Source organism: Heterocephalus glaber, unplaced genomic scaffold, assembly GCF_053883595.1.
Source record: "Heterocephalus glaber isolate CG9 unplaced genomic scaffold, H.glaber_assembly_v1.0 deba00001538, whole genome shotgun sequence".
NCBI classification, from domain to species: Eukaryota; Metazoa; Chordata; class Mammalia; order Rodentia; family Bathyergidae; genus Heterocephalus; species Heterocephalus glaber.
The window spans coordinates 37,246,145-37,271,662 of record NW_028258333.1 but is presented as its reverse complement, the minus strand read 5'-3'; the positions used below and the strand labels follow the sequence as shown (position 1 = coordinate 37,271,662).

Here is a 25,518-nt window from a genome sequence, read left to right as displayed (position 1 = left end):
CAACCACAGTACCAGTATTCTTGATGTGGAGCAGGGATCCTGGTCTCTGCCTGGCGCTTGGGTTCACTGTAGCAGGCCTGGTACTGGGCTTCAAATTAAAGGCCTCGGCTTAATTCCATCTCCTTCCTCCAAGTGGAGGCATCTTTCTGTATACTTCTTGGAATTCCAGGCCTATGATATAGGCAACTTTTCTTTCCCCCTTTTATTAGTGTGCTTTTTATTACAGTAAAATGAGGCACTATGGTTCCTCACTTTGCTTCCTTAGCTCTTGTGATGGTTATTTGGTACATGAATAGCTGTTCAAGCAGGTGTTAATGTATGGAGGTGATCACTGGAGGATCTTACCTGGCATCTTGCTCTACTTCCCTGGAAAGGAATTTTACAATAGACAAGATTTTAGCACACTAAACAGCCTTTATATCACAAAGGAAAGATCTCCAAAAAGAATTTGTTGCTAATGCATTACAATAGGAAGTACAAAACACTACCTGTAAAGGGTCCATTGTTAAAATAAAATTTAAATGTGACTATCTACCCATGGTTCTAGGAGGACAGAGAACAATATATATATATATATATATATATATTTTTTTTTTTTTTTCATCAAAATGAATGCAGGACATTTTACTTTTTTTAAAAAGCCCAGTTTCTTTTTTAAAAAGTTTTTCTACAGAGAGTGGGAAACTTACAGGCTAAAAGGGATTAGAAATAAAACCGAATGCAATGTAATGGTCTTATTTGGATCTTGACTCAAACCAACTATAAAAAAAAATTCAAGAAATTTATAAAATGATTAAATATGTTTTAAAGTAACTATTAATATTTTAGACATGAAAATGTGTGGTTATGGATTGTTAAGTCTTTATTTTTAGAAATATCCATTGGAGTGTGATTTTAGGTGAAACAAGACATGGGCCTGTGTATTTTGGTAGATACATGGAAGTTCATCAGACTCCTTACTTTCTTATATGTATAAAACTTTTCACACTGAAAGATACAAAAGTGTGCTGCCTTTTCTGGCTTTCTTTTTACCGCTATGACCAACCAATTTCTTCTCTATCTTTTTTTTTTTTTTTTTTTTTTTTGCAGATTCCACCTTATTGTTAAATGTTGAGATTTCTTGGGATTTGTTCTCATTTCCTGGCTCATTCTGTCTTTGTCTTGGGCATTTTTATCTTATATACGAATGTATTACTCAAAAAAAATTTTTTAACTAGCTTGAGGGAAAAAAGGGAGGGAAATTATTGGTCATACATCTGGGAAGAATACAGAATCAAGATCAGAATTACAACAAGCAAGACCTCACTCCTAGACTTAGTACCATTAGGATTCTGTCTTTCCATGCTTCAAGTAGATATGTCTTTGTTCTACAGGTAGTTCTCTCTATGAGCCAGGGGAGATGATGTGCACTGTCAGTCTCAGAATTACATTTTCTTAGCTTAGCCATCCAATGACAAGTGAGAAACTTCAGAAAGAGAATTTCTTTCTCTCTATTCCCACACACCAACTCTAGGGAATGACTGATTCCCATCCATTCCCACTCAAGTAATCACAGCTGCCCACCTTTGAACAATCACTGTTTCTATGAGAGAATGATATAGGATGATCATATAGGCCTGGGCCAGACCAAGGTAGTAGGATCTATTATCAGAAGAAAGGAAAATGTATAGAAGAAAGGAAAATGAGCTGGCTAGTCACAGCATTTGAGATGGCATTCTCAACTTCCTCAGTCTTAGGGAAAAGGACCCCATCAGTACGTTTTTCATGTATGTCTGGACTGGGAATTACATCCCAGGTTGCATGGACTCCAGTATAGTTGCCAGAACCCATGTAGCTAAAGGCATTATTTATAGGATTATGGATGGATCTTACAGTAGTCGCTATTGGACTAGAAACTGTAGATCTATTGTTTGTGTTGGAAGGGCTGAAAATACAGCACCTTGAGTTCTTGAGATTTGCAGGGCTGGACATAGAGAAGCACAGAGTTACATTAGGACTAAAGACTGGAGATTTTACACTGCAATTATTTGGAGGGCTGGAAATTGGAGATTTCATGCTACTTAATGGACTTGAGAGAGGGGAGACCACACTGCTAGCATATGCAGGGTTGTGTGACTTGAACTCTTAGTTTTCAATATTAGGGGAGTACATCAAAGGAGTACCATGGTGACGGAGCTGTGCAATTAGAAACTGCATCTCTTAGCTACTTTTCTCATTGCTGAGACGAAATAAGCAACACCTAAAGTTAAAAGAGAAAAGCTTTATTTGGCTTACAGTTCATAGAGGTTCCAGTCCATAGTTGGCTGACTCCAAGGCAGAGTGGCATGGCAGAGGCACATCACAGGGGAGAAAGAGTCCATGGCAAAGCAAGGAAGTCAGCAGACAACAAGCAGCAAGCAATTAACAAGCAACCAACCAGCAGGGACCCTCTTTCTTCCCCTTATAGTTTATCCAAGTTTCACACCCTTAGGATAGGTAGCACTCACACCCAGGGTGGGGCAACCTTAATCCTACCCTGAACTATGTCAAACCAATCAGTGGACTAATTTAGTAACCACACACTTTTGATCCCTGCATTGCACACTCAAGATCCACCTCAGAAAAGCCCCACTTATGACCACATGAGCCTTTTGGGGGAGGGGAACATCTAAACACAAGCTATAACACTGCCAAAGCTAGCTGTGGTGTAGGACACAGCATTGATTCCAGGAGGCTACAAACTGAAGATGTCATGTTTAGAGGGCTGCACACAGAAGGGCTCTTCTCATGACAGATGCTAGGGCTTTTAACAATGGCATGCATGACCCCACCATTCATGGAGCTCCTGGAGTCAGACATACAGAACTCAAGGGCCTGCTGACAGTAGTGAGAGTCCAATGGCCATTTTCTTTGTAAAGCTCCAACAGCTGCTCTACATTTTAATAAGTATGTACTGGACTCATGCTTCCTTGCTGGTTCTGCTGATTGTAGGTGTAGTCAGCATCTCTTATAGAATCCATATGTAAACCCATGGATTCAGCTACAGTGGCTGAAAGTTTGTTAGATTCAGCTCAGTTTTACATCAGACGTTAAAATCCCAGACCAATTATCATCTTGCTGAAGGCAAAGGAGTAGTTCGTGTTTTTCTTTGTTATTTTCTTGAGCACTGTTTGGAATAGCACTGGAAACACAGCTAATGTTAACAATCTCCATATAGTTATTCTCATGGATCATCTCTGTAGGTGCTTGGGAAGAATACTCTGCACCTGAAAAACTTGACTCCACCATCTTTCCATATCTACACCTTCAGGGAAACTGGAGTAGCCTTTGATCTCCACAGCCTACTGGGCAAGGGTCTCCCCTTGCCCTCTATTTGTTGTGGCTCTTGCCACCGCTACGACACCCCTGCTGAGCCTCTCCTAAATCCAACCACATCCAGGCCAATGAGTGCCACTCTCTCTGCAGTAGGAGAGACTGAACCAGCAATGCTCCTGTACCCAGATAACTGCACAGGCCTCTTCTGAGCAGCCTAAAGTTGGTCCATGTCCCTAAGGCCCAATGACATCTGGCTGTAGGTGCAAAGAGGAGGGGGTGGGGCAGGGCCCCAGGGTAGGTAAAAAAGGAAGTGAGGGAGCAAGAGATGGTAGAGGAGTCCAGTATCCTTTTCTGACCTTTTGATCTAAAGTAATATCCTCACTCTGTTATATTGTTTCATGACACCCAGTTTATGTAGTAGAACTTTCTTTTTAAATTTTATTTGATTTACCATTAAACAAAATGTTTATTTTTTATTATTTGTTTCTTCCACTTGAATGTAAGTTCTTTCATAGAAGGGATCATACTGGTAGTCCCAGCTACATGGAAGGCCTAAAAGGGAGGACCACTTGTCGGGAGCGATGCTACGTAATTTTAGGGTAAAGTCATTTGGTTAGCCTAGTTCTCCTGCCTACAGCCCAGCTATGGAATTCTGAGACATAATTCCATTTTGGCCTCCAGTCACAACTGAGACCTCAATGATTCGGTGATGCTGTGATTCTCCAGGACAAGATTACACCAGCTGAAGACATCCTGGGAGAAACAAAATCTTGATCTACTCAGTTCCTCATTGTTCTTGGATTGTTACATCTTATTTATCAGGATGTACTGAACTCTCTGCAAGTCATTTGTTACATTTGTTTCTCCCCATGGACCCAACAAAAGGTGCGGTAAGCTGGGGGCTTTCCTCTTTGCCACCCAGAGCAGCACTGATCAGACCCAAAGCTCAGCTTCTTCTCAGTCTCATTTTTCTACCTTTCCTGTAATTCACCTTGTGCTGTCATGGCTCGCAGGAGACTAGGACTTACTGCTGAGGTTCTAGTAATACACCCTTTCCCTGTTCCCTACAACCACTTGAGTCCAGGAGTTCGAGACAATTTCTTTAAGTAAATTTTTATTGCTAGTAAAAACAATACTGAAAAATAAAAAGAGTAGGTGATTCAAAACTAGATTAATATTCATATGAATTATTATGATCAACTGCTACGCAATCCTTATGACCTACATGTACTGTATAATCAACTGTCACTCTTCCTGCATAAAATAAAACAAGATACAATATCACTGTTTTTGTTTTTCATTAAAAATGTAGGATCTGGGGATTTAGCTCAGTGGTTAAGCCGCCTGCCTTGCAAGCACAAGGTCCTGAGTTTGATCCTCGGTATGGGAAAAAAAAAAAAGTAGGATCTGGGAATGATGGCCCCTGTCTATAATCCCACCACTTGGGAGGCCTGAGGCAGGAGGATTGCTGGAGGCCAGCCTGGGCTTTACAGTGAGTTCAAGGCCACCCTGAACTACATAGCAACACCCTGTCTAAAAACAAAATGAATTTAGGATACAGCTGATCATTCAGTCTCCTTCTTTGAGTATGATAATTTGTGGGAGTTGTGGATTCTATTATCTTCCATCAAAGAATATTGACAAACCATAGACTAAAACCTCTAAAATTGTCAACCAAAATAAACCTTTCCTGTTTTTAAGCTTTTTTATTTTTGCTACTTTGTATTTTGTTATAGTAGTGGAAGGTTGACTAACACATCCAATCTTGGACTTTCAGCATACAAAATTGTGAGTTAAATAAACTTCTTTGTTTTATATATTACCCAGTCTCAAGTATTTTTATAGAAACAGAAACAGATTAATATAGTATTTTCTATTCAACCTCAATTGGTTTATTCAAAACTCTTCCCAATTACCACTCTTCTTTATATACCATTTACTTTTCAAAAAATTTCTCTATTTCATCCAGTTTATCTAATTCATTGGTATATAATTGTTCATAGTATTCTCTTACAATTATTTTTATTTCTGAAATGCTGGTAATAATGATCCCACTTTCATTTCTATTTTTAGTAATTTTTCTTTTCCTTTCCAGTGTAGCAAAAGGTTTATTGATTTTGTTGATCTTTTGGAAGTACCAATTTTTGGTTTTCTTTATTATCTCTATTGTTTTTCTATTCTCTATTTCATTTATCTTCAATTTTTTAAAATTTTATTTTATTGGTACATTTTAGGTATACAATATAATGACATTCATTACTGCAAATTTGCACCTTTACATAATCTCTCTTGGTTCTTATTCTTCCCCCTTCTCCTGCCCTCCCTTCAACCCCTCCATCCCTCCCTATTTACAAAGACTTTGTTTCCATTTTTTTCCTTTTCTTGTATTTTTTCTTTTTCCTTCTTTCCTTTCTCGTACCCCTCCCGCTTCCCCTTCCCCTTGGCCCCTTTTCTTCCTATTTCACATTATCTATTATACCATTTAGTCCTTATTTACATTTTTCTGTTTCTCACACTAGAGAAACTATTCAGTATTTACACATCTGTGTCTTATTTATTTCACTTAAGAGTACCACCTCAATGTGCATCCATTTAGCAATAAATGTCTCTAATTTCTCATTTTTTCTGGCTGAGTTGTACTCCATTTTATTAAAAAAACACATTTTCTTTATCCAGTCTCCAGTTGATGGCCAATTGGGCTGTTTCCAAGTTTTAGCTATTACAAATTGTGTTGCTATGAACATGGGTGCACATATATCACTGTGGTATGATTCTTTTAATTCTTTGGGGAAGATCCCCAGCAGTGGAATAGCGGGGTCAAATGGGACTTCCAGTCCTAGTTCTTTGAGGTATCTCCATACTGATTTCCACAGTGGTTGCACCAGTCTACACTCCCACCAGCAGTGGAGCAGGGTTCCTCTTTCCCCACAGCCCCGCCAGCATTTGTTATTGGTTGATTTCATGATAGCAGCCATTCTTTCTGGAGTGAAGTGGAATCTCAGCATTGTTTTCATTTGCATCTCTCGAATGGCCAGTGATGCTGAACATATTTTCATGTGTTTATATGCTATTTCTACTTCTTTATCTGAGAAATTTCTATTCATTTCAGATGCCCATTTTTGGATTGGGTCTTTAAATTTGGGAGGTCTGATTTTTTTAAGTTCTTTATGGATTCTAGACAGTAGACTTTTGTCTGAGGAACAGCAGGTGAAATTTTTTTCCCACATTTTGGGTTGTCTCCTCACACTGCTGATGGTTTCTCTTGTTGTGCAGAAGCTTTTTAATAAGAAGAGATCCCACTTGTTGATTGTTTCTGCTAGTTCACGGGCAACTGAGGTTTTGTTCACAAAATATTTTCCTGCACCAATGTCTTCAAGAGTTCTACCTAACTTCTGTTCCGGCACAGTCAGCATTTCTATTTTAATATTTAGATCTTTAATCCATTTCAATTTTAGTTTAGTGCATGGTGAGAGATACAGGTCTAGTTTTAATCTTTGACAAGTTGAAGCCCAATTTTTCCAGCACCATTTATTAAAGAGGCTATCTTTCCTCCAGTGAGGGTGTTTGGCTCCTTTGTCAAAGATGAGGTGGCTGAGTATGTCTGGAGTTGTATCTGCATCTTCTAATCTGTTCCACTGGTCCTCAGGTCTGTTTTTTTGCCAGTACCATGCTGTTATCACAGTAGCTTTGTAGTATAGTTTCAGTTTGGGGTTGTGATACACCCTGCCATGTCTCTGTTGCCTAGAATTGCTTTTGCTATTCTGGGGAACTTCCTGTTCCAAATGAATTTTTGGATTGTTTTCTCAAGGTCCATGAAGTATGCTGCTGGGATTTCAATTGGGATTGCATTGAATCTATATAGCAGTTTTGGAAGTATGGCCATTTTCACCATGTTGATCCTTCCTACCCAGGAGCAGGGGATGTCTGTCCATTTTCTGATGTCATCTTCAGTCTCTCTTTTCAGAGTGCTGTAGTTTTCATAGAAGAGGTCTTTGATTTCTTTTGATAGGTTGATTCCTAGTTATTTCAGCTTTTTGGATGCTATTGTGAAAGGAATTGTTTGCCCTATTTCTGTCTCAATGAGTCTGTTGTTTGTGTAGAGGAAAGCTATTGATTTTTGTGTGTTGACCTTATATCCAGCTACTCTACTGAATTTGGTTATTAAGTCTGGAAGACTTTTGGTGGTGTTTTTGGCATCTTCTATATAGAGTATCATGTCATTTGCAAATAATGACAATTTGACTTCTTCATTTCCTATCTTTATTCCTTTTATTTCTTTCTCTTGTCTAATTTCTGTGGCTAATATTTCCAAGATTATATTGAACAGGAGTGGTGATAGTGAACATCCTTGTCTTGTTCCTGATTTTAGTGTGAAGGATTTCAGCTTTTGACCATTTAGTATGATATTGGCTGTTGTTTTTTCATAGATGGCTTTTATCAGATTGAGATAAAGACTGTCTATTCAAATTTTTTGTAAAGTTTTTTTTGGGGGCGGGTACCGGGGATCGAACTTGGGTCCTTCCACTTGCGAGGCAGGCGGTGGAATCACTGAGCTAAATCCCCGGCCCTGTAGGGTTTTTATCATAAATGCATGTTGGATTTTTTCAAACGCTTTTTCTGCATCTATTGAGATGATCATATAGTTTTTGTCTCTATTGATATAGTGTATTACATTGATTGATTTGTGCATGTTGAACCATCCCTGCATCCCTGGGATGAATCCCACTTGATCAGGGTGTATGATCTTCTTGATGATCTTTTGCATTCTATTTGCCAGTGTCTTCTTAAGGATTTTTGCATCTGTGTTCATTAGTGAGATTGGCCTATAGTTCTCTTTTTCGGTTGGGTTTTTCTGTTTTGGGGATCAAGGTGATGCTTGCTTCCAGGAATGAATTTGGGAGTATTGCTTCCCTTTCAATTTCATTGAAGAGTTTAAACAGTAGTGGCAGTAGTTCCTCTCTAAATGTCTTGTAGAATTCAGCAGTGAAGCCATCAGGACCTCGGCTTTTCTTAGTTGGTAAATTTTTAATTACATTTTCAATTTCATTGATTGATATTGGGTTGTTTAGAATTTTTAGGTCTTCTTCATTCAACTTTGGCAATTCATACGTATCTGGGAATCTGTCCATTTCTTCTGTGTTTTCCATCTTATTGGTGTATAGGTTCTTGAAGTAGGTATTGATGATCCTCTGGATTTCTGCTGGGTCCATTGTAATTTCACCCTTTTCATTCCTAATTGCAAGGATTTGGGCCTTTTCTTTCCTTTTTCTGATAAGGTTGGCTAAGGGTTTGTCGATTTTGTTTATTCTTTCGAAGAACAAACTCTTTGCTTTATTGATTTTTTGGTATCGTTCTCTTAGTCTCCATTGCACTGATTTCTGCTCTGATCTTTATAATTTCCTCCCTTGTATGACTTTTGGGTTTGTCTTGCTGTTCTTTTTCTAGAGGCTTGAGGTTCAGCATCAGGTTGTTTAATTGGGTTCCCTCTGTTTTCCTAATATGAGTATTCGCTGCTATGAATTTCCCTTGTAAGACTGCTTTCATTGTGTCCCATAGATTCCTGTACATTGCATTGTCAGTGTCATTTAACTGATTTCTTCTTAATTTTCTCTGTGACCCATTAGTTGTTCAGAAGTGTGCTGTTCAATTTCTACATATTTATGAAATTTTTCCAGTTTCTTTTGCTGTTGATCTCCAATTTAATGGCTCTATGGTCTGATAATATACAGGGGATAACTTCAATTCCTTTGCACTTACTTAAACATGTTTTATGAGTATGTGGTCTATTTCGGAGAATGACCCATGTGCAGCTGAAAAGAATGTGTATTCTGATTTTGTGGGATGGAACACTCTGCAAACATCGGTTAAGTTCATTTGTTCAAGAGTTCGATTGAGTTCTAGTATTTCTTTGCTTATTTTTTGTCTAGTTGATCTATCTATTTGTGACAGTGGGTTATTAAGGTCCTCTACTACTAGTGTATTAGTGCATATATGACTTTTCATGTCCATTAGTATTTGTTTTATATAGCTGGGTGAACTGGTATTTGGTGCATAGAAATTTATGATTGTCATCTCTTCCTCTTGGATTGTTCCCTTTACAAGGATGTAGTGTCCTTCTTTGTCTCTCTTAATCAGTGTTGGTTTGAAATCCACTTGATCTGCAAAAAGGATAGCTACTCCTGCTTTTTTTCGGGTTCCTGTCACATGGAGTATTGTTTTCCACCCTTTAACTTTCAATCTATGAGTTTCTTTTTGAATTAAGTGTGTTTCTTGTATGCAGCATATTGTTGGATCTTGCTTCTTGACCTATTCTGCCAGTCTGTTTCTTCTGATTGGTGAATTGAGACCATTAACATTGATGGTTATAACTGATATGTATTATCATTGTCATGACTTTTTCTTTTTGTTGGATTCTCCCCCTTTGCATTTAATTTCTTGTCGTGCCTGATGGATTCATTCTGCTGTGCTTCCTGTGGTTGTGATTCTTGTTGTCTTTTCCTACGATATTGTCTAATAATTTTTGGAGTGCTGGTTTGGTATTCATGAAGTTCCTAAGGTTCTCCTTGTCATGAAAGTATCTTTTTTCTCCATCAATTTGTTTTTCTCCATCAATTTTGAAAGATAGTTTTGCAGGGTACATCAGTCTGAGTTGGAGGCTGTTTTCCTGTAGGGCTTGGAATATATTACTCCAAGCTGTTCTTGCCTTGAGGGATTGTGTTGAGAAGTCTGCTGTGATTCTGATGGGCTTTCCTTTGTATGTGGTGTGTTTCTCTTCTCTAACTGCTTGTAGAGCTTTGATCTTCTGTTGGGTTTCTGGGATCTTAACAATTATATGCCTATGTGTAGATTTTTTTGATCAAGGCTAGTTGGAGTCCTATATGCCTCACTTATCTGTACATCAAGTTCTTTGCCCCTGCTTGGGAAGTTTTCTGCCCTTACTTCTGTGAAGAGTTTTTTTTATGTCATCTGCACTCTTTCCTGTTTCTTCATTGACTCCAATCAGTCTTATGTTATTCTTTGCATGGTCTAGCAGCTGCTGGATTGATTTCTCGTGTTCCCTTATAATTTTGAAGCAATTTTTCTTTTCCTGGTCATTAATTGCAATCTTATCTTGTATATCTGAAATTCTGTCCTCACATTGGCTCATTCTGCTGCATAGACTTTCAATGGAGTTTTTAATCTCCTGGAAATCTGTTTGCATCTGTTTTATGGATCCCATGTATTTCCTATGTTGGGAAATGGAATCATCATGCTCCTCAGCTCCTCTCTAGATTTATTAATCATGTCTTGCACTAGGAGCACAATCTCTGCTGTTATCTGAGAAATTACTTCTGATTGCATTTTTCCATACCCTCTTTTGTTGCCAGTTCAGGGAGTCCAGGTGGTTGAGTATCAGATTGTTCCATCTTGTTTCCCTTTGGGGTTGCTGTAGGTGATCTGGAAGTCTGGTTTTGAGACTTGTTTACTTGTATTCTCATTTCGATGGGGGGGGGTGCTGTTGGTACCCATGCAGCTCACCTCTGTGCTGGGAGTAGTAGTTTGGCAGCCCAGAAGCACCTTCCTCTGTGCTGGGAGTGCTGGAAGGGGGGCCTCAAAGCCCCTTCCTCTATGCTCCATTTATCTTACAATTTAATCATTATTTCCTTCCCTCTGTAAGCTTTGGGTTTAAATTCCCCTTACCTTAATTTTCAATTTCCTAAACATGAAAAGTTTGATTATCCATTTGAAATCAAATGTATTTATATGCATAAATTTTTCCTACAAGTGCTGCTTTTGGTGTATCTCATAAGCACTGGTACATTGTGCTTTTGGTTTCATTGATCTCACAGTGTCTTCTAATTTCTTCTTTATTCTCAGTTATTTAGACATTTTAAATTTAATTTTTGTATATTTTTGAATTTTCCATATTTTTTGTTTTTTTTGTTTAGTTTCATTTTATGCAGTCAGAAAAGATATCTTTTATTATTTCAATCTTTTAAAACATATCTAGGCTTGTTTTGTGGCCTAACATATAATCTATCTTGGTAAATCTTTCATGGGCGCTTAAAAAGATCCTGTATTTCACTGTTATTGAATGTTCTATCAGTACTCATTAAGAGTAGTTGGTATAAAGCATGGTTCAAGTCTTCTACTTCTATTTCCTGATTGATCTTCTATCTTGTACTTTATTGGAAGTATGGCATTGAATTATTCAACTATTATTGTAGAATTGTCTAAAATTGCATCTTTATGCATTGTGTATCCATTAACATAGATTTAAAATTATTTTCTGCATTTGTCTTTTAAATTTTTTAAAGAGATGTTACAAATCAAAGCTACTGCTTTTATGCCGGGAATTTTGCTCAGTGGTTCCACTGCCTGCCTCAAAAGCGCAAGGACCCGAGTTTGATCCCCAGTTCCAAGAAAAAAAAACAAAAACAACTACTGCTTTTGAGTTTTTTAACTGTGTAGTTATCTTTACAGGTGTACTTTATTTCTTCATGTAGCTTTGGCTTAATGTCTACTATCCTTTCCTGTCAACCTAAAAGACTTCCTTTAACATTTCTTTTTTTTTTCCCCTTAACGTTTCTTCTTTTTTTTCAGGTGGATTTCAATATTTATTCCACACACACTGTTTGCAAATACTGTTTAAGAATTCTCTATGAAGAAATTGAACTGAGCAGGTGACTAAGCTGACTAGTCAATTCAAACCTTGACCTTTTAAATAACCTTTGATCACAAGTATCAGAATACGTCCCTCTTTCAGACTCAAACCAGAAACAATTATTTTTGATAAACTATCACTTATTAAATTATACATTTTTTAATCCAAAAGAAAAATGCAGACAAGTGAAACCTCAGACTACAAGGGCTAGACAGCAAAGCTTATGGGAAGGAATGCCATGATGTGTGTTATAAAGATTCTCAATCAAAAGTTATTAGCTATTTTCTTTACATTTCCATTTCAATAACTTTACTATAAAATTGGTGTTACTCTTCTATTTTTAAACCAAATTCACATCTATCTCCACATTACATTAAGCTTCCTGCTCATAATGATACCAACATCTCACAGGTGCCAAATTTTAATAATACTTTTATGCCAATCCATGCAGAAAAATAACAACGCCAGTCAGGTGAGGACCATTAATGCACAGATAATATACACACACTGGCCAAAAGAATTAAAGAAATTTTTTTAAAAACTATAAAGAAAGATGTCAAGAAAACTGAGTTATTACTAAACAGGTCTCAACTATTAACCAAGTTCCTTACATTAAATAATTATTTCTTAACAGAGACATGTTAGACATTTAGTTTTTCAGCTTTATCCTTCCCAGACCCATTCCCACCCATCTCCCAAAATGCACTACTAGGCATGAGTATAATGTTATGTGGGCAGAAATTTACAGATAACCATCCAACCGTGGGCACGCAGCTGAAGAATCTATTTAAACTTCTGTTACTGTGCACTGTCCATCAGGTCTTCTGGATCTGACGCTCACTGTTCCACCCCCTGCTACTGACCGGTCAGTTCTTGATCGATCAGCTACTGTCTGGTTTGCATTGGGCACCAGTAGTCTCTGTTGGGTCAAGGAATGCTGTGCAATAACTGCAGATACATCCTCACTATCACTACTGGCATCTGACTCAGTTTCTTCAATGGAGGTGTCTGGCGCCCTGGCTGAAGATGGGGATTCATGGTCTTCTTCTCCTTCTCCCCTATGACTCCTCTCATTTATGCTGTCTCCACTCAGTTGCAAATGAGTGAGTCTTCCAGAGAAGTGCCTGCATCAGGGGATGGTGTGGCAGGGCTGGTCAACTGTCCATCCACTGATGTCAGGGTCCTCACAGCAGACAACACTGGCGGCTGGACAGATGCTCCGCTCTGTGCTGACATGCTGTCTGCGCTGTCGGCAGAGTGCTCTCTTGCTAGTTTTACAGAATTTGCATCACAGTCCAGCCTGTCCAGCTACTCCCTTCTTTGGTATATCTATTATATCTCGCTTAATCTTCCTGCGACGTCCATGTTTGTTTCTCCTATATTGAACCATATTTTCAAGATCAGCAACATACAGAAACCCAGAAATTAACATTTCAGTGTCTTTTTAACTTTGGAAAAGAGCATCTTCCAGCTCTCTACTAGTGCACTTATACTGCCACCACTCATTTCTTCCTTCATAATACCATGAGTATTCGCCATTCCCTCTGCTTGCTGCCTTGAGTTCTTCTGGTGACAACAAGGTTGGCTTGTCAAGGAAATCCTCAGGAATTTCTTGACAACAAAGGGCACATCGCTTTCCAAGCCATGAAGCTCCCTTTACACACAGATAGCAGAAAACACGCTTACAGGGCAGACTGGGTGAACACATGTTTGCAGACAAATGGCACATTCAGGAACGGTCAGAGAAGGTGCGGCATTAGAACAGGACTCGTTTGCTTTCCTATTTGTAGGAAGCATGTTTATTGAGTGATCGGTTTTACCACAGCCAGCCATCATTTGTGTTGCAGATCTCACAGGTGCTCCGCACAAAGACAAAGCATCTTGTTCAACAGCAGTCAGCTAGCTGGCAGCATTTTTCTTCCACTGCTGGTTCACTCTCTGTGACTGGGCTGACATCAAAATTCTAAATCCAAGTGCTCCACTTAAAGATATCCAAGGCCAAAACAAACTCATCCATAATCAATTTCTTTTGTATCATGAAAAAAAATTGCCTTCATGATGAGCACCGTAATGTTTCCGAGCGACATTCACTATTCATTTTTGCTGATTTACTTCACCTATTTTCACGTGTTTTTAGAGCACCCAGACACTCCGGATACCTCTCAAACAATATCTGCTAGTCAAAACAAAACAAAAAAACAGCAAAGCCATCACAAACCAGATTGTGTGGGTCATTTTCTTCATGTGCCCTAAATGTGTCGTATCTTTTTGAGAAACTGACAGATTCATTCATTAAAATGTTCTAAGTCTTCCAAATTCTGGGTACACTGCTTTCAAGGCCCGTATTATACCTTCACATCCCACTTGAAAAGTCCAACACAAGGAGTGGGGGAGGCTGGCACTTGAAATGTCAATCAAATCGCTCAAAAAACAAAGCCTTTTCTATCATCTCTTGGTTTCTTTTCCTCTCGGTCCTAGAGTATTTCAGTATTTTTAAAAAAATACAACTTCAAATGTTCAGACTTGACAAATCAGTGCTCCCGAAAATGGCACCTAGGGGGAAAAATGAAAAAAACAGATCGAAATGATCAACAAGAAAAAAATATCTAAGTGCCGGGAATCGCTTTCCGCTTCACAGTTGTGGAGGTTTCCTCGCGAAGTGGGCAGTCCCCGTCCACACTCCGGCCACAATGTCACGGCCTCCCTCCCTGCTGACACCGCGGAAATGCAGCAGCGACAACAATGGGAGCCCGGGCTTCTCCGATGGGACGGCGACCGGGCCCCGCGGGTTCGGGCGGCTCGGGCGACCCCGCTTCCGCGACAGCTCGGCCCCGCGCTTCGCAGGCGGGACCGGGCCGGGAGCTACAGGCAGGGCGCGGCTACGGGGAAAGCGCGGGGCTGTCCGGGCGAGCTCCGGGACGGGTCCTGAGGCGCGGACCCCACTGGCGCGGCCTGGAGGCCTGACAGCTGCGCCCGGGCAAGCGCAGAGTTCCGGCCGCGCCCGCCCTCAACCCTCCCTTAACATTTCTTAAAGGGCAAGAATACTAGCGACGAACTCTATTTTTGTTATTTGGGAAACATTTTCAGTTTTCCCTTCTTTTCTCTTTCATTTGCAGGATACTTTTTCCAAATACAGTATTCTTTTTGAATTAATTATTCTTTTCCTTCCAGCACTTAAATAATATCATCCCACTGTCTTCTGGATTCCATGGTTTCTGATGAGCAGTCCACTGTTAATATTTTTATTATGACCCGGAAGGAAGCTCCACGCCTCCATCCCAGGCTCCTAGGGCAGTGAAGCTCAGCTGGTCCCAGCACCCAGAAGGAAGCTCCCCTGCTGCCATCCCAAGCTCCTAGGGCACAGAAGGTGAGCCACGTGGGTGCCAGAAGCACACACCCCCCCCCCGTGGAAATGAGAAGACACATAAACAAGCCTCAAAAACAGACTTCCAGATCACCTACAGCAACCCCAAAGGGAAATTACATGGAACACTCTGGTACTCAACCACCTGGACTCTCTGAACTGGCAACAAAAGAGGATCTGGGAAAAATGAAATCAGAAATAATTACTCAGATAACAGCAAAGATTGTGCTCATGGTGCAAGACATGATTAATAAATCTAGAGAGGACACAGATAAAAAAAAATAGAGGATCTGAGGGACATGATGGAATCCCAACATAGGAAACAAATGGAATCCATAAAACAGATACAGATTTCCAAGAGATTAAAAACTCCATCGAAAGTCTGTGCAGCAGAATGAACTAATGTGAGGATAGAATCTCACATATAGAAGGTAAGATTGCAATTAGTGACCAGGAAAAGAAAAATTGCTTTAAAATTGTAAGGGAACATGAGAAATCAATCCAGCAGCTGCTAGATGATGCAAAGAAGAATAACATAAGACTGGAGTCAATGAAGAAACAGGAGAGAGTGCAGATGACATAAAAAAAACTCTTCATGGAAGTGATGGCAGAAAACTTCCCAAGGAGGAGAAAAGAACTTGACATACAGATAAGTGAGGCATATAGGACTCCAGCTAACCTTAATCAAAAAAAATCTACACATAGGCATATAATAGTTAGGATTCCAGAAATCCAACAGAAGAATAAAATTCTACAAGCAGTGAGAGAAAAGAAACAAATCACATACAAAGGAAAGCCCATCAGAATCACAGTAGACTTCTCAATGCAAACCCTCAAGGCAAGAAGAGCTTGGAATGATGTATTTCAAGCCCTAAAGGAAAACAGCCTCCAACCCAGATTGATGTACCCTGCAAAACTATCTTTCACAATTGATGGAGAAATAAGATACTTTCATGATAAAGAGCACCTCAGGAACTTCATGAATACCAAACTGGCACTCCAAAAAATTTTAGACAATACCCTAGGAAAAGTCAATGAGGATCACAACCCCAGGAAACCCAGCAGAATGAATCCACTGGGCGTGACAAATTAAACGCAAAGGGGGAGAATCCAACAAAAAGAAAAAGTTGTGACAAGGCTTTTAAAACTTTTAACTTCATCTCCCTAATGAGTGTATAATTTAAACTTATTATTGTACTGATTAGTATTTTTCTGATTCTAGAGTTGCACACCATTCCTTGTGCTATACTGGCTGTTTATCATCTTCTTATGTCTACATTTTAATTGGGTTGTCTATTAATGAGCTCTAAGAATTCTTTATATATTCTGCTCATAGGTTATATGCATTGTAAATATGGTCTGTTTAAGGACTACTTTTCATTTTAATGATATCATTTAAAGTTCTAAATTTTGATGGAATCTCATCAATTTTTTTTTCTTTTATACATCATGTTTTTTGTATCCTAGGTAGTTCTTGCCTACCCTGAATTCATAAATATTTTCCCTTATACTTTCTTCTTAAAGTTTTATACTTTTAGGCTTTCTTATTTAGGTTCATAGATCCCTTCAAGTTATTTTCATGTATGGAAAAAAAGGGTTGAGGTTAATCTTTTATATACAGATACCAGGCGTTCTAGTGCCGTTTGCAGAAAACACTATCTCTTCCTTGGCTCTTGAATCGAGTTTATATTCTATAAAATGCTAATGTTAAATAATCTTTCAAAACTTAGTGGACCATATATGTGTGGTTCTATTTCTAGATTCTCTGTTATTCCAATGATCTATATGTCTTTCCTTACACCAACACTGCCTTGATTACTGTAGCTTTAGAAGAAGTCTTAAAATTAGGTACTAAACACCTTCCAACACTGTTTTTTTTTTTTTTTTTTTTACTTTTCTAGGTCTTTGTACTCCTACATAACTTAAATTTCAATATCCAATTCTTCATTTATAGCAAGTATACACAGACCTAAAGTTTTATATATACCTTGTGTTTTCTAATCCTGATAAATTCAAGGACAAGTTCTAGGGGCTCCTAGAGATTTCTTAGTATTTTCTCTGTAGATGATCATTTCATCTACATATAAAGATTTTGCTTCTGCCGTGCCAATCCTATCCTAGTTGTGTCATTTTATTGCCAGACTATTTTGGTTTAGACCTATGTTTTAAAGTCTAATGGACAGATGAAGAGTAGGTATATATAGCCTTGTTCTCCACTTTAGGGAGAAAGCATTGTATTGTCTCCATTCATAGAAGGAGTTTTTGTTGAAAGTATGGAGTACATGTCTTTGATCTGTTGAGAAGTTTCTGTTCTACTTCTAGTCTCCTGATAGCTTTTACCATGAACAGCTGTAGAATTTAGTCCAATACTCTTTCTCCAACTAGTGACAGGATCATATGGCTTTCTCCTTTCCTCTGTTAAAATGATGACTTTTGGGGGTGGATCTTCCAATGCTGAACCAACACTGCCATCCCTATAACAAAACCACTTTCTACATCCTGCCAGATCTGACTTCTGAGAGTTGGTTTTGTTAAACAAATTTCTATCTATGTTCATACTTTTTTCTTCTATTATCTTTATCCAGTTTTAGGATTAGCACAATGTTGAGTTCCTAAAATGAGGGGAGAAGTGTTCCTTCTTTTTTCTGCTTTAATTGTTTGATATAATTTATCAGCTAAAATGTTTATGAGCCTGCTGTTGTCATATAGGTAGGTTTTCAAGCTAGGAATATACTTTCTTTAATAGGTGCTATTCAAATTTTATATTTCCTCCAGAGTTAGTTTCATTAATTTGTCTTCCAAGGTACTTCTTAGAAGTTGTCAAATTTATTTCAAAAAAGATTTTTGTAATATGCTTTCTATATCCTTTTAAATTCTGTAAAATCTGTGATAATGTCTCCTAGATCTTGATATTGTAATTTAAAAAATGTATAACTGATATTGTGTAACAGGAAGAAAAGGTCTAAAAGAGCAGGGGAATTGGGAGGGTTAGGGGAAGGGAAAAAAGGGAAAGGAAAAAATATGAGAAGAGGAAAAAAATGGAAACAAGGTCTTTGCAAATAGGGAAAGGTGGAGGGCGTGAAGGGAGGGCAAGGGAAAGGGAAAAAAATAAGAACCAAGAGACTCATGTAATGGTACAAGATCCCCATGATAAATGTAACTGTATTGTATACCTAAAATGTACCAATAAAGTTAATGGGGAAAAAATATTTTTATTATGGTTTACATCTTGACTGTCCCCCCAATGTCTTCTGTGTTTGTAAAGGGATTGGGTTGTGGCACTATACTCATTCGTGGATTTATCCATTGATAACCTGGAAGGGTGTATTCTTGTTGCCAGCTCCTCTCTTCTCTCTCTGCTTCCTGGCTGCCACAAAATGAGCAGCCTTCCTCTCAGGCCCTACCACCCTGGTGTTTTCACCATGGATTCAGCCAACTTTGAACTCAGTCCACTGAAAACTGTGAGCTAAATAAACCCCTCCTTCTTTAAGTTACAGGTATCAGATATTTTGCCCCAGCAATGGATTGAGAAAATTATTGAGGATTCTTTATCCATGATCCCTTCTCTCTTGATGTTTTCAAGATTCAGTCATTGTTTTTCCTTCTGATAATTTAATTACAATATTTCTTGGTGTTATTCTTTTAATTTATACATTCAGGAGTTCATTGAATTTTTTGGAATATGAATTTATGTTATTTTTCAGCTTTTATTTCTTAATTCTTTACACTCTTTTCTCCTCTCCTTCTGGATATCACATTTTGTATGTGTTTGCTTGATAGAGTCCTACAATTCTCATAGACCTCGTTCATGTTTCTTCATTCTCTTTTCTTTATGTTACTCAAACTAGACAATCTCATTTAATCTATCTTGAAGTTCTCCACTCTTCTTCCTTCCCAAATCTGTTATTGAATCTCTTAGTACATTTTTTCATTTCAATTATTTTGCTTTTCTTTTTTACTTTTTATTGGTACATGTTTGCAGTACATAGTGATTATATTCCTTGTGTGGAGTTGGTATATGTACATAACATATATTAATTCCTTTGCTCATCCCCTTCCTCTTCCCTGCCTTCTTCTTTCCATCTCTTGGTTCTCTCACCTTTTATAAAAGTCTTATCTCCTTATTTCCTACTATCTTTTATTTTGCTCTATAATTTGTGTTTCTCATATAAGAGAAACAATGTGATATTTAAGTTTATATGTCTGATTTATTCCACTTAACATTACAGTCTCAAGGTACAGCCATTTTCCTAAAAATGTCTCAAGTTTATCTTTTTTATGGGGAGTATCACTTCATCATGTATAAATGTTACACAGTTTTTAGCCATTCATCCATTGGTGGACATATAGACAGCTTCCAAGATTTTGCTATTATGAATTGTGCTGCTATGAACATGGGTATGCATGTTTCATGCAATATGATGTTTTTAACTCTTTCAGAAACATACTGAAAGGGGAATACCTGGGTCAAATGGAATTTCTATTTTTAGTTTTTTGAGGAATCTCCATACTGATTTCCATACTGGCTGCGCTAGTTTATGTTACTACCAAAAATGTAGGAGGATCCTTCTTTCTATGAGGGCTTGCCAGCATTTGTTATTATTTGATATCTTAAAGATAGTCATATTTTCTAGGGTAAGATGGAATCTCAGTGTTGCTTTAATTTCTATTTTTCTAATGGCCAGAGATGTTGAATATTTTTTTCATGTATTTATTGTCCACTTATACTTCTACTTCTTCCTCTTCTTTTTTTTTTTTTTTTTTTTTTTTAGTTTTAAAATCTATTTAAATTTTTGAACCAGCATTCACATGGCTGAAGTATCAGGCATGGTATCATGAGTTAATTGGATAGCTGTGTTAATTGCACAAGAGTGAGAAATTATATTTTTGTATAATTATAAACTCATACATACTGTTTGATTTTTTAAATTTTTATTTTTATTAGTACCATTGCACTACACAATGATTGTACTCTATGTATGGAGTTGGTGTGCATACATAATATCTTATTTACTTTTTGTCATCCCATTTTACTTCTCTTTCCTCCACTCCTCCTCCATCTCTTGGTTCTCTTACCTTTTCCAAAAGGCCTATCTCTCTATTTCCTATTATCTTTTATTTTACTCTTTATTTATAATTTGCATTTCTCTTATAAGAGAAACAATGTGATATTTAAGCTTGTGTGTCTGATGTATTTTATTTAACATCATAGTCTCAAGGTACATCTATTTTCCTACAAATAACTCAAGTTTATCCTTCTTTGTGGCAGAATAGTACTCTACTGTGTGTAAATATCACATTTTCTTTGTCCATGCATCTGTTGATGGACATATATGCTGCTTCCAAGATTTAGCTATTGCAAATTGTGCTGATATAAACATAAGTATGCATGTTTCACTATTATATGATATCTTTAACTCTTTCAGGAAGATATCTAAAAAGGGAACAGCTGGGTCAAATGGAATTTCTATTTTTAGTGTTTTGAGGAATCTCAATACTGATTTCCATGATAGTTGTATCAGTTTACATTCCCACCAACAATGAAGAAGGATTTCTTTCTCCCTATACCCTCATCAGCATTTATTATTGGTTGATTTCTTGATGAAGCCATTTTTGCTTGAGTGAGATGAAATCTCAGTGTTGTTTTAATTTGTATTTCTTGAATGGCTAGTGATGTTGAACATTTTTCATGTATTTCTTGGCCATTTGTATTTCTTCATCTGAGAATTGTCTATTCATTTCGGATGCCCATTTTTTAAAGTGGGTCTTTAAATTTTAGGGGCCTAATTTTTCTTTTTTAGTTCTTTGTGTTCTAGATATTAGTCCTTTGAGGAACAGCTGGCAAAAATTTTTTTCCACTCTATATGTTGTCCCTTTCCTCTGTTGGTGGTTTCCTTTGCTGTGCTTTTTCAGTGTGACATGATCCCATTTATTTATTCTTGGCATTAGTTCTTGTACAACCAGCATTTTGTTCAGAAATTCTTTGCCTACACCTATGTCTTCAAGAGTTTCACCTATTTTGTCTTCCAGCAGATTAAGTGTTTCTGTTTTAATGTTTAAATCTTTCATCCATTTTTAATTTAATTTAGTACATGTTGAGAGATATGAGTCTAGGTTCATTCTTTGGTGTGTGCATAGCCAGTTTTTCCAGCACCATTTGTTAAAGAGGCTACCTTTTCTTCAGATAAAGGATTTGGTCTCTTTGACAAAGACAACATAGCTGTGTGTGACTGGAGTTGTTTCTGCATCATCTATTCTGTTTCATTGATTCATAAACCTGTTTGTTTGGGGTTTATTTGTCAATAACAAAGCATCAAGTGCTCATAGGTGGGGCTTCTGGGAGTGCGATACTGGACTAGACTACTGATTGGTTTAGCATAGTTCTAGATGTGGATGATGGATTTACTAAAGGGGGAAGACCCACCATGCATGTAGGTAACACAAACCAACAGGCTTGCAGCCTACACGGAATAAAAAATGAAAGAAGGAAGTCACATTGCATCCAGCCTCTCATCTACTATATCCCTCTATCATACTGCCCTGCCTTGGAGACAGACAATTATGGATTGAAACCTCTATAAACTGTAAGCTAAAATAAACTTTTCCTCCTTTAATTTGTGAGTGTTGGGTATTTTGTTCCAGCAACAAGAAAGTAACTAAGACAGGTTTTGCTGCTGGAGAAATGAGGTCATTGCTGTGATTATACCTGACCTTGAGGTTCAGAAGCCTTGGGATTTTTTGGAAGCATTTTGTTGCCTTGTTTTCTTATGTTTTTGTTGTTATTTTTTGTTGTTGTTTTGTGCTGAGGTTTTTGGCTGCTTGTAGTGGAATGACTTGTTGGTAATATGAAGATCTCTTTAGTTAGTGTCTGCTTTTCAGTGATGCACTCTAGGTGTGGCTAACTATAGGCCATTGCCTATGTCGGATGACATTTGTTAATTTAGGGTGGAGGATACAGTGTAATTGGCCCAGCAACCAGTTCTCTGGGAATGGACTGCAATATTGTTAATAGCACAAAGGTTATCAGAATATTGGCATACAGAGAAAACCTATTAATAGCAGCCACTATCCCACCCTGACAATAGCAACTAAATCAGCAACAATAATAGTGTCTAAGATAAAGACTGGATATTTACATACCATAAGAAACAATAATGTACAACCCTTAACAATAGAAAAGAGATCTATAACTATAGTATAAACACTAAGATAAATCAAACATTGATATAGATATTTAGTAGATACAAAACATCTACTAAATGTGACAGTATACCTCCACTAACAATAGAAAAGAATTCAGCATTAATAGCACAAAGTTAACTGTCTAAAGATTAATAAAACTTCAACTTTCACTGTTGGTTACAACAGTGAAAACGGAAGGAGAATAGGAGAATGAAAGAAGAAAAAGTTGAAAAATTAAGCCATAGACAATCAGGAGGAGAGAAAAGTGAGATAAAGGATACTGTTAAGGAGTAACAGGAAATGTGTAGACTTAGATAAGATAACAGAAAAATACTAACAAGAAAAAGAAGAAAAAAAGAATTAAAGTATTAAAAGGAAAAACAGAAAAAAAAGGAAAATCTTCCTACCCCCCAAAAAACAATGAAAGATAACAAGAAAAACAAAGGGTCCAAGAAAAAATATTTTTACTTGCTTAGTTTAGTTTTGTTTTGTTTTTGAGACAAGGTCTTGCTATGTAGTTCAGACCAGCCTTGAACTCACTATGTAGCCCAGGCTAACCTCGAACTCACAGCAATCTTGTGCCTCAACCTCTCAAGTGCCGGGATTACAGGTGTGTGCTCTATGTATTTTTGGATGAGTGGTTTCTTTCCATGATCCATATTTTGGAATCCAGCAAGTCAGTTTTCTCAAACTAGCTTTATAACCTGAGGGGGTTATGAGTTTCAGAATCCCCTCTATCTGTTCTTGCCAGCCTGTGGGAACTGTCCAAGCTAAGGCATATCCTTGCTCATGTTGATAGATGACAAAAACAATCAGACCTCTAATCTGTGCTTAACGTAGGCAGCAGGCCCAGGATTTAAGTATCCTGCTGAATTTAATGCTTCTCAGATCCAGCCACTTCTGCAAGCAATACACACTGGGCCTGGCTTCTCAACATAGAGGGCAGGGCCTCATGTCCTTCCCAGCCTGAGTTTAAACCTTTCAGAGTGTGTGTGTGTAAGCCTGTGCCTTCTCCACAAATGTCTTTCACCCAGTCACTGTGGGAGGACAACACTGGGATCCTTGATATGAAGTTTTTCAGGTGTTTTTGTTTAGGCAGAGTCTCACTGTGCAGCTCAGGTTGGCCTTGAACTCATTGTGCAGTCTAGGTTAACCTTGAACTCACAGTGATCTTTCTGCCTCAGCCTCCTGAGTGCCGGGATCATAGGTATACAGCACCATGCATGGCTGTTTTTCAGTTGTTCTGAGATAATCAACCCCTTCCTGAAATGGTGCCAGAGTGAAAACTCTGGTGATATGGCAAGTGCTGGACTGGATTCCTTCTCTGTGGCCTGCTGTGTGAAAGGAGTCATTTTTGGAGTAAAGCCTGCCCTTTACAATAGCCATGGGCCTTTCTTGGGGCTGGTGCTGCTGGGCTGGTCTGCTGCTTCTCCCTAAAGCTTCCGACCCTGAGAACTTATTTTGTGTCTGTAGAGACATGTTCCATTCCCTAGGAGCCAGGTTAAGCTTCCAGACTGCTTCATCTTTTTCTCTGTGCTGTGGTTCATTTTTCTAACTTCTCTATAGCTTCTTGTTTTCCTTTCAGTTCTTGCCCAATTCCTAAAAATCTACTTCTTTTTTTCTTTTTGCAAAGTTGTCATTTTCCAGGTGTCTGGATTCTGAGCTGGGGAAAGACTATATTTTGCTGCTGATTGTTACTCTACCCTTGTGGTTCCTCAATTATTGTACTTTTCAACATCAGCACTCCTGTTTGGTTTTTTGTCTTAATTTCTGTTTCTTTAGTGATATCATTTACTTCTTAAAGAAGCAGATTTTCCTGTTTGGTTTTGGTTCTTGCTCATGGTCTGCTTTAGCTATTCTTTGAATATAGACATTTCTTGTTTAATGACCAATTTATGGTCCTGGTATTAGGCCATTAAATGAATTGGTCCTAAAAGGCAGAATTGTATATAGTATGCACAATATTCAGAACAAAGAAATGGTCAAAGGAAATCCAACTTGATGACTTTGCATTTATTTGCATAACTCTTACATGCAGTACTGTAATGTGTAACAGAATATAAAACTATAGTACCATTCTGAACAGTACAATCAGCAAAAATTACAGTACTATATAAAGTACTATATATATAAAGCCTACAGTCTTTATTGTGTGACCACTGAAATCTCTGCTCCATTAGTTTAGGGTCAGGTCATAATTTAACACAGATCTATTAAATTTCTTTATTTATTATTATGCCTTTATTAAATGTATATAGCTTTTAGGGGCTGGGATTTAGCTCAGTGTTTCTGCCGCCTGCCTTGCAGGCAGAAGGTCCTGAGTTCAATCACCGGTACAAAAAAAAAGAGTATATAGCTTTTAAAAAGAAAGAAAAAAAGAAATATAACCAACTACATAAAACCATTCTCAATCTTTTCCAGATAGCTATATGTTGGGGTACTATTTCAATGTTTACCCAGGCTACAACTCTGCCTTAGCCTTCACTATCTCCTTGCATACAGCTTACAAGTGAGAATTTAGGGCATTCCCAAGTTTTTCTGCACATACACATGTAATTTTAGATTCTCTGGAAAAAAACCCCAATCTTCTCAAAGCTTTAATCTCCCAAGTAACTCTTTCCCCAGACTTTTCCTTTCCAAGAGTATTGTTCTGTTTATTCCTTCCTTTGATCGTTACATCTTGCCCCCATGGTATTTTGCCCAAGACCAGAAAATGAAGGGACAAAGGTTAAAGACCTGAGAAAAACTAAATAAACTAAGTAAACTAACATCCAGGTAAGATAAAGCCTTCATGGAAGTTAGAGCTGCAAGAGGCAAAGGACTGACAATCTGATGGCAATGGCAAACAACAGCAAAGCAACCAAACAACTTCAAAGGCCAGACAGTACTTGCGTTTTTGCATGTACTCTGCCCCTTTGTCTGCCCTCCAGAGAGCTTTATATAAACTTCTGGATTCCAGTGCTTCCTTGGTACCCCCTAAACCCCTCATCTAGTGAGAGCTTTCCCCTTTGCTCTACTAAAACACACTTGGTCA

The 25,518-nt window shown here is 37.9% G+C and overlaps 2 pseudogenes across 1 annotated transcript; both read right to left on the bottom strand.

Moving 5' to 3' along the window:
- Positions 1 to 1,647: 1,647 nt before the first annotated feature.
- Positions 1,648 to 3,694, bottom strand: LOC101704908 (mineralocorticoid receptor pseudogene; annotated as a pseudogene).
- Positions 3,695 to 12,343: 8,649 nt separating this feature from the next.
- On the bottom strand, positions 12,344 to 13,874 carry LOC101723109 (E3 ubiquitin-protein ligase RNF146 pseudogene; annotated as a pseudogene). Its single transcript, XR_015442284.1, has one exon. The product of XR_015442284.1 is annotated as an E3 ubiquitin-protein ligase RNF146 pseudogene (transcript).
- Positions 13,875 to 25,518: the final 11,644 nt, after the last annotated feature.